A 10,620-nucleotide genomic window follows, 5' to 3' on the forward strand; every position below is an offset into this window, starting at 1 on the left:
CAATATCTGTGGTACCCTTTAGGTAGCGCATAATCCACTTCACAGCCTTCCAATGAACTTTACCAGGATTTGCCATATATCTGCTTACCATACTTACTGCATGTACAATATCTGGTCTAGTGCAAACCATGGCATACATAAGACTGCCAACCGCACTAGCATAAGGTAAACTTGACATCTCATCTTTTTCACTCTCAGTTTGTGGACACAAGGCCATTGAAAGTTTGAAATGAGTCGTCAATGGAGTAGTGATTGGTTTAGCATTTTGCATGCCAAAGCGTTCCAACACTTTCTCAATGTACTTCTTTTGTGACAGAAAGCGTGTCTCCTCTTTTCTATCCCTCTAAATCTCCATTCTCAGAATTTTCTTTCCAGCTCCCAAGTCCTTCATTTCAAAACTCTGAGCTCAATTGAGCTTTCAAGTTTCTATTGCAAGCTTCTTGCGTAGTAGACACAACTATCATGCTCACTTCTACAATAGCCATTTTCGAGCATGAAGGTGTCAAACCGTCGATACCACTGTCTAGAAGATTGTTTTAAGCCATATAAGGATTTCTTCAGTAAGCAAACATGATCTTCCTTCCCTTGAACTTCAAATCCTTCAGGTTGTTTCATATAGATTTGTTCCTCCAACTCACCATGCAAGAATGTTGTTTTGACATCTAGTTGCTCAAGTTCCATATCAAATTGAGCTACAATGGCAAGTAGGATGCGAATAGAGCTATGTTTTACCACAGGGGAGAAAACTTCATTGAAATCAATTCCTTCTCTTTGTGTAAAACCTTTGGCCACTAATCGCGCCTTGAATCTTGCATCTTCAACTCTAGGGATTCCTTCCTTCTTCTTGAATACCCATTTGCATCCAACAATCTTTTGAGCAAAGTATGATTCTTATGAAGAGACTCAATTTCCTCTCTCATGGCAGAAATCCATTTGGAAGCTTCTTTGTTGTTGATAGCTTCTTCATATGATTGTGGTTCACAATTACTTATATCATTAGCAACATTTAGAGCGTATGACACCAGATCAGCATAGCCATACTTTTCTGGAGGTTTTATATGTCTCCTTTGCCTGTCCCTAGCCAACTGATAATGTTGTAATTGGGAGATGTCAGTATTAGTACATGCATCATGGACTTCTTCTTGATCAAATGTTTTTTCTTTTGTTGGCTCCACCTCAAACTCCACTTTCTCCAAGATATTAGGATCTTCATTTTCACTTGATGAATTTATATGAGGCTTTAGCATTTCAGCTTCATTAAAAGTAACATCCCTACTGATAATACATTTTCTTTTCTCTGGCCACCACAACTTATATCCTTTTACACCATCAGGATATCCAAGAAAAATGCATTTCAATGCTCTTGCATCAAGTTTTCCTTCTTTGTTATGAGCATATGCAGGACAACCAAATATCCTCAAATTATCATAATTTGCAGGAACACCCGACCACATCTCTTCTGGAGTTTTAAAGTCAATAGCCGTTGATGGACATCTGTTGATCAAGTAACAAGCTGTACTGACAGCTTCCGCCCAAAATTCTTTTGGCAATCCAACATTTGACAACATACATCTTGTCCTTTCAAGTAAGGTTCTGTTCATTTGTTCTGCAAGTCTATTTTGTTGTGGAGTGTGCCTCACAGTATAATGTCTGACAATACCATGATCCTTGCAAAAATTTCCAAATTCTCTGCTGTAGAACTCTAGACCATTGTCAGTTCTCAGTCTCTTGATCTTTCTCCCGGTTTGTTTTTCGTTCGAGGTTTTTCACTGTTTGAACTTCACAAATGCTTCACGTTTGTGTTTCTATATAATAAAAATCAATTTAATACACTAAGCAAAATCCTAATTCATATTAGGAAAAATATAGGCGTTATAAGGTACTTGGGAAGGACCCCACAAGTCAGAATGTACATAATCCAACGTGCCTTTTGTTCGATGAACTGCATTGTTGAATTTTATTCGACATTGCTTCCCAAAAATGCAATGTTCACAGAAGTCTACCTTCCCGACTTGTTGACCATATAGTAATCCTTGTTTGACCAACTCGGCTAGACCTCTTTCACTGACATGACCTATTCTTAGATGTCATGGTTTGGTGACATCAGAATCAGATGTTGAGGAGACAGCAACAACACTCGTGATTGTGTTTCCTTGTAACATATAGAGACTATTCTCTTTCTTTCCTTAACCATAACATCTTTAGATATTCTTATAGCTCCACCTTCACCTTTGTAGCTATAACCTTTTGAATCTAGTGTTCCCAAGGAAATCAGTTTTTTCTTCAATTCTGGAACATGCCTTACATCTGTCAACGTCCTTACGATTCCATCGAACATCTTGATTCTAATTGTGCCGATGCCAATGACCTTGCAGGGAGCATTATTTTCCAAAAGGACCTTGCCCCCATCTAAAGGTTGGTAAGTTGAAAACCAATCCTTAATGGGACACATGTGATATGAGCATCCAGAATCAAGTATTCATTCATCTTTCGAATCGTGCTTTGAGACTATTAGTACATCTGCACTATCATAGTCATTTGCTACATCTGCATCTCCATATTCATATATCTTTTCCTTGCCTTTGCGCTCTAGACAATTCTTTCTTATAGGCCCCTCTTTGTGACAATGAAAGCATTTATACTTTCTAGGTTTTGCTTTAGACTTGGACCTAGATTTCCCTCTTTCACCAAAAAAAATTCACCTCTATGTTCTTCCTCTAGCAAAAAGACTATCACCTGAGCCTTCAGATCTCGAATCTGATACTCTTTTCTTCAGTTCTTTCGAGTGCAACTTCGCCTTTACTTCGTCTAAGGTTAGATCTTCTCGACCATACATCATGATGTCGATGAAGTGCTCGTAAGAACTTGTAAGGGAACATAATAGAAGAATTGATTGGTCTTCATCTTCAATTTTAACATCCATATTCTTTAGATCAAGAATAATTTTGTTAAATTCATCTAGTTGATCTTTTATGGGCTTTCCTTCCTGCATTTGAAGAGTATATATTCTTTTCTTCAAATACAGCCTGTTGGTGAGTGACTTCGTCATGTATAGGCTTTCCAGCTTTAACCATAATGAAGTTGCTATAGTTTCATCTGACACTTCTCGTAGAACTTCATCTCCCAAGCACAACAAAATTGCACTATGTGCTTTTTCCAGGTTTTCATCCTTTTCGTCCTCGGTCAGACTCTATGGTAACTTGTTTCTACCTTCCAAGGCTTTTCCCAAGTCTTGATGAACTAGTAGAGCTTTCATCTCCAATCGTCATAGGTTGAAATTATTTTCTTCATTAAATTTCTCCAAATCAAATTTAGCACTCGCCATGATAACCGTATACCGAACAATATCGTAGTCCATGAACATACACCAAGAAAGTTCCCAGGAAAGAGAGGTGGGTCTTAACAGACACGCTTAAATACAAGGTCTTTCCTAAGACAGAACTTTCCTAGACATGCACTTTCACACTATTTTTCCCTGTCTAGTAACAAGAATAATTCTTTTCTGATGTGTAAGATCAGACAATGCTGCAAACACAAAGCATACTAAGAATTTTCTTTTAGATCGTATGGCTTAGCATGCAAGAGCTCTACGAGCTCTGATACCAGTTTGTTGGAACGAAAGACCTATGGAGAAAATATAATAGAGAAAATGACACCGAGAATTTAATGTGGTTCGGCAATTTGCCTATGTCCACAGCTGAAGAGCAACAAAGATTATTCCACTATGATAAAAGAGAACTACAAGTGTTTCACTCACTCCCCAAAACTCAAGTACACCCAATTTCACTCTCACTCAAATATTTCTCACACAATTAGAACAAGAGAACAAGAAAAAAGAATATGCATTAAGCTAAGTATTTGGTGTGTCTTACAATGACATGTAACACTCTTATTTATAGCCAAAGTTCATGAAGATTATGTGGCTAAAGGGAAAAATGCATTAATGTTATTTTCACCATAGCCACTTCCTTTTACTTGGCTAAAAATTCTCTCTTTCTTCAAGATGATCTTTAGCCACTTTTTTTTTGCTCAATAAAAGCTTTTCATCATCTTTTTCTTTTAGCTAATATTCAATAGTATGTAATTTTTTTTGTTCTTATTGGTGTTCCCATTTATATTTCAAACCATTCAAAATGTCTCATTTTATTAAAAAAAATAAAAATAAAAACATAAATTTATATTTTTATATTATTTACTGTTATTCTATTGAATAAAACATGAAGACAAGTTTCTTTTAAAAATGAGTATCCCCTGTTCATATTTTATAACTCAAAGTAAAGCTGATACACTGTATGCAAATAAATATATGTATAGGTGTTTGCACATATTTTGGCCTGTCCTTATATACAAAGCAGAAGAGCAAAGTGAAGCATAGATCAATGTTTCATCTCAAAATGAAAGAAACGTGGAAATTGAAATGGTTAAAGCTCTGTCGCATGGTTGGTGGTGATGCTACCTCTGTTTCCGTTCAGCATGAAACAGAGTCAAAGTTCTAATCTGAACAACGAAGGTAATGAGACTCAACGTGTATTAAATTGGTTAAGGTTGTTCTAGAGATTTGTGAGATTGTTTTTGATGAAATTGACAAAAGAGAATGTGTTTTTTTGTTTGATTCAGATATGTATAGGGTTGGCACTGCTAAGGATGAAGGAGAAGGTGGTGAGAGACTCATTGGGAGGTTTATCAAGTTGGAATGGCGAATATGGAGTCATTGATCCATGTTCATGGTCAGGAGTTGAGTGCTCATACGGCAATGTTGTCACCTTGTAAGGAACCTTCTCCTTTTCCAAATTATTATAGTACAAAATCAATTGTCTCAATCAAATATCATATGTATTAATGACTTGCTTAGAATATGGCTCATAGAATGTAATAATTCTCAAGATCAAAGTTTTAATTAGGTTGTATTGCATAATTGTTACAGTTGTGGAAAAGTATGACATGAGTAATTTGGAGCCAGACTAGCAGTTATAGGAAAAAACATTAAAAAACCAAAGGAAAATGACACTTATATCTTTTAATTTATATTGAATTTATATTTTTATCCTTACAAATACACTAAAAAATAGAATTGTCTAATGGAGAGAGTCTAACTGTAATTTGGCTGTAATGCAATGGAACCAAAATCCTTACATTGCAAACATGGAATCCGGGTGAACAGTATACGTACTAGTGAGGCAAAGCCAATCTAATGTTCAATATTCACTTGAGAGTCTAATATGTAATGTGTATAAATTTAGATCAAATTTTAATGTTGATTTGTTGATTGTTTATAATGATATAAATCATTAATCATATTTAATATTTATATTGATGTAAATTATACAAAATGCACAATCCAACCCAACTTATGTGGATGGTATTGATGTGGTATAGTGACTAAATTAACATATTAGAGATGCAGATGAGAACAAAGTATAACCACAGTATTATTAAGTTTTGTTTCTTTTAATGTATTTAAAAAAATTTCTGAATTAAAATTGTGGGAAAAATACTGGTGGAATTTGGCATGTAATGTTACTATGTATTTACTATTTCCACACTTGGTTAATTACTAAAGTTCTAAGTAATTATGTATTTTGAATGGTTAACAGGCTAACCATAAATCACAAATGAATCTATTAAAAAACACATTAACTAATCATATGTTATTAATCAAGTGTAAAAGTGCTGAAAAATAGTGTGAGAAAATGGAGATGATTGAAATATGGCTTATGTTTTTTTGTAGGCAAGTATGCCATGCTAACATTCATAAAATAAATATGGAAGCTTTAAAGTCTATTTAGTGGTTTCAATTTATCTTTTTATTTTATTTTTTGGGAATGTACTTTCTTTATTTTTTTGGAAGAAAAATTTCTTATGTATTTGAAAATTATCATCTATTCTGTATAAACAGAATAGATGCATCATATAATTTGATGTCCATTGAGCATTGGTTATACTTTTTTTTACAGTCAAATATTAAAATTTTGTTAGGGATAAAACTCGAATCCATAAATTCTTTCACTCTATTCCTTAAACAGTTAAATCATTGAGCATTGGTTATACTTATACCTGAATTAAGGACTATTCGACATGCAGGAATTTGCAAGATCTACGTCTCCTCGGAACACTAGCACCCGAAATTGGGAAGCTACCTTACATAAAGTCAATGTAAGAAAATGTACATGCCAGTTTTTATTATGATAAAGAAATTGGAATTTTTGAACTACCCTTGTAATCCTATATAGTTCTGCAGCATTTTGCGCAACAATTCTTTCTATGGAGACATCCCTAAGGAGATACTTCAATTAAAGGAACTTGAAGTTCTTGACTTAGGATATAACAACTTTAGTGGATCATTTCCATCTGATAACCTTAACAGCAATCCATCACTCACTATTCTGTAAGTTGTTATTGTCATACCAAATCTTTTATGGCTGTCTTGTTCTTTTTTTTTTTTGTCGAGATTTTGTTATTAAATCATGGATTTTGTGTCGCAGTTTATTGGACAAGAATGATTATCTTGCCAACTTATCTCCAGAAGAGTATAATCTCAAAATGATTTCTGAAGTGCATGTACATGAAAAACATGTTTTAGCAGATCTAGTTTCTGGTAAGCAACTTTAGTGCAACTAAAAAAAGTGATGTCCTATGTTGATGGCTGATTGAACTTTGCTTTTGCTACACCTTACTTTTCACTACAGCATATATACATCTCTATATGATTTATTTTTCTTCTCTTTTAAGTCAAGTATTGCTTAAATTGTTCTCGTTAACTGTGGGGCACAACATCAGATTATGTTTACAATTGTCTGTTTGTGACAGGCGTATTGCACAACATGGGGATGTTGCACAAAAGTGGCAATTTCTAGAAGCAGCAAATACTGTTAACACACAAAAATAATAGGGTTGATGATAAACACACTGTATCATCAGCACCATCACCTTTCCCCTCATCATTATCACCAGATTCTGAACCTTTCTCACCATCAGAAAGTAGTCCCTCAAATTCACCATTAGTTTCTACCCCGTCATCGTTTTTGCCATCGCCATTACGATCTCCAGAAGTTTCTCCTTCGCCATCTCCTTATCCACCCGATATCATTTTCGCTCTTTCAACCTCACTTTCACCTTTGGTGGCGCCCACACCAGACATAACACTTCCAGAAAATCCATCCACTGTTGTGTCCACACCTGTCCCGTCTCCAATCGAAGGGAGTTTAAGCAATTCAAAGCGAAAGCAATATTTTGTGATTATTTGGTCTACAGTAGGAGGCTTGGCTTCTCCTTAGTTTTGGTGTCAGTGGTTGCTTTTGTTTGCTTCAGAAGTAGTAAAGTTGTAACAGTAAAACCTTGGACCACAGGGTTGAGTGGCCAGCTTCAGAAAGCATTTATAACAGGTAATTAGAGTTCTCTGAAAACTCTTTCTTGGTCTTATTTACTTCATTTACTACATCAACAACCTCAGGTATAGATTTTAAACTACAAAATGCATAGCAATTACCATGAACAAAATTTATGTCCTAGTTCTTCCCGTCCTTCAAAAGTATTTCTTTATTTGAGATATGCATAATCATTGAGCTTTTTTTATTTAGGTGTCCCACGTCTGGAACGCGCAGAACTTGACGCAGCTTGTGCAGATTTCAGTAACATTATCGGTTCTCTTCCGGATGGGACTGTTTACAAGGGGACCCTCTCCAGTGGAGTTGAGATAGCTGTAGTATCCTCTGCAGTTACTTCATCTCAAAAGTGGTCAAAAAATATGGAAGCTCAATTCGGAAAGAAGGTACGCTGGCAACTCATGTAGCAAATGCACCAGCACCAAAATTTATGATCTGTCTTAATGCTGAATTTTTTCCTTTTCATGATTCCAGATAGAGGCATTGTGGCGAGTGAACCACAAGAATTTTGTGAATCTTATTGGGTACTGTGAAGAGAATAAACCGTTCACAAGGATGATGGTTTTTGAGTATGCTCCAAATGGAACACTTTTTGAACATCTACACAGTGAGATTATTTTTCTTAAAACTTGCTCACATCATTATATCTATGAAAATGTTCTTTAAGTATCATCAAAACCTTACTTGAATCTTCAAATCTATAATAGTGTTTCCCTCTCATATTACTTCATACTCATGGAGAATTATAAACGTAGCTTTTATCAGCCAAATTTTGGTTTAGAAGTTAGAACTTACAAATGTACATAAACAATTCTCAGGCCTTCACTTTACATCTTCAACTAATGAGTTTATCAGTTTCACAATATTATATAAAATATTCCTTGACATAGCAGTGAGGAGGTTATAGATTTGTGGATATATAATTGAAAATATTGTGGATATATAATTGAAAATTATTATAGATTTTCTTGGCGCAACGATAAGGTTGTTGCTTGGTAACCATGAGGTCACAGGTTCAAATCATGGAAACAATTTCTCCACAAGACTGCGTATATCTACCCTCCCTAAACCCTATTAAGTGGGAACTTCGTGCACTGAGGCGCACTTTTTAGTTCTTTTACATGCTGGAAGTTGTTAGCAACTTAGCATGGTTTACTAGTTTTGTGTTGACACAATTCATGCATGTCTTGCAGTTAGAGAACTGGAACAATTAGACTGGAGTATGAGAATGAGGATAGCTATGGGAATAGCCTACTGTCTAGAGCATTTGCATCAGCTGAAACCACCCATTTCCCACAGAAACCTGCTATCTTCATCGATATACCTGACCGAAGATTATGCTGCTAAATTATCAGACCTTAGTTTCTGGAATGACACAGTTTCTACAAAGAAGGGTTCTGAAGCAAAACATCTCTTGGAAACAACTTCAGCATATATAAAGGGAAATGTTTATAGCTTTGGTGTAATGTTGTTTGAATTGATAACTGGGAGAATTCCCTATGCTGTAGGAAATGGTTTTCAAGTTGATTGGGCAGCAGAATACATAAATGTGCAACCTTTGAGAGAATTGGTGGATATAAGTTTGATCACTTTGAAAGCAAAAGAAATTGAGAAATGGTGTCAAGTGATTAACAATTGTGTAAATCCAGATCCAGAAAAAAGGCCAACAATGAGAGAGGTTACTAATAAGTTGAAGGAAATCACTGCTATGGGGCCTGATGGAGCAACTCCAAAATCATCAACTCTTTGGTGGGCAGAGTTAGAAATTATGTCCAATGATTTAAGTTGAGACATTAATCCATAGTCGTAGAGCCGATCTTCCAACTGAAAATTGGGTCGAACAGTTCGCCTCTTCCCAAGTCGCAGAGCCGGTCTTCCAACCGAAAATTGGTTCGCGACATCCATTATTTACTCTGAATTTGTAGTCCTGAGCCTTTTTTAATTTTCTTTTTTTGCAGTTTGTTATTTAATTGTGTTTTATATTCTTATTTTGATGCTAACAGAAGTAGGGTGTGTATGCAAGAGACACATATTGTCTCACAGCAATGGAAGTGATTATTGTAAATATTTAAGAAATTGAGACTACCTTCTAAATACAACAAGACTTTTATCCTTTTATCCTATTAGCCGGTGTTAGCTATGAGTACTACCTAAATACTCATGTTTTTTGCTTTTCTAAAGGAATTTTGTTCAGTGTGAGAAGGAAACATGTTTGACTAGTCACTACTTTGTCATGTGAAGACATCCTCAAGCTATTGATGAATGGTTCTTTTAAAAAAGACTAGCTACTATCTAAAACCCATGGCGTTGTTTCTTAATACTATAAACTACTTTGAATTTTGATTAGGATTTGATTGAGTTGGGATCCTCTTCGGTATTGAATAGTTCAATATATGAATGTGAGGCCCAAATTAGTTTAATTTAAAAAAAATATTAATTAAAATTGATTTAAAATCTAAGCCATTAAAAGTTTTTAAATACAACATGTCATCATCAAATCTAGTATTGAACCCTCCAATATGAGAGGATCGGTGCAAATTTTTATCAATCACAAAAATACAAATTTTTTGTCTTTTGAATATAAATAAACAATTTAAAGGAATAATCAAATAAGTTTAGGTTATAAAATATATAAAATAATTCATACAATTAGATAGGGTATCAGCTTAGCACGAATAGACAGGTTGCTAACACCTTCCTGGATTACTCTCACATCTTAGAAACTAGCAGTGTACCCGTGCAATTGCACGGGTCGCTTTTTGTTTATAAATAATGCAAATATAATATACATATACTTTATAATATCAATAAATCATGTATTAAAACATTATATTTCTCATTCATATTGGTGCAATATTAACATTGATTTTTTAGTGTATATGTAGAATATTAACAATTATAAGCATTTATTTGTTGAAAGTGTGATTATAGAAAATATTTGATTCTTAAATAACTCAATAAATAAAATTCAAATTGTATTGGATAATATCTCACCTCTATATTTTCTATATAAAATTATAAATATAAGGAGTTATTTTTGCATCATATTTTTTGTGATTACGTTTATAAGTATCATATAAAGTCATAAGGATTTTTTAGCATATCTCTTAAATGCTTATGTTTTATTTTAGATTATTGTTCATTGTGTATAAATATTCGAATATGTTTTTAGCATTCAAATATTGTATAATTAAATGTTATTTATTTGATTATGTTTTAGCTAATAATCATCGTATGA

At 34.3% G+C, this 10,620-nt stretch overlaps 1 pseudogene; it reads left to right on the top strand.

Moving 5' to 3' along the window:
* The first annotated feature begins 4,333 nt into the window (after positions 1-4,333).
* On the top strand, positions 4,334-9,477 carry LOC109337893 (annotated as a pseudogene).
* Positions 9,478-10,620: the final 1,143 nt, after the last annotated feature.

The sequence above is a fragment of the Lupinus angustifolius genome, unplaced genomic scaffold (assembly GCF_001865875.1).
Source record: "Lupinus angustifolius cultivar Tanjil unplaced genomic scaffold, LupAngTanjil_v1.0 Scaffold_15_25, whole genome shotgun sequence".
In the NCBI taxonomy this organism is placed as follows: Eukaryota; Viridiplantae; Streptophyta; class Magnoliopsida; order Fabales; family Fabaceae; genus Lupinus; species Lupinus angustifolius.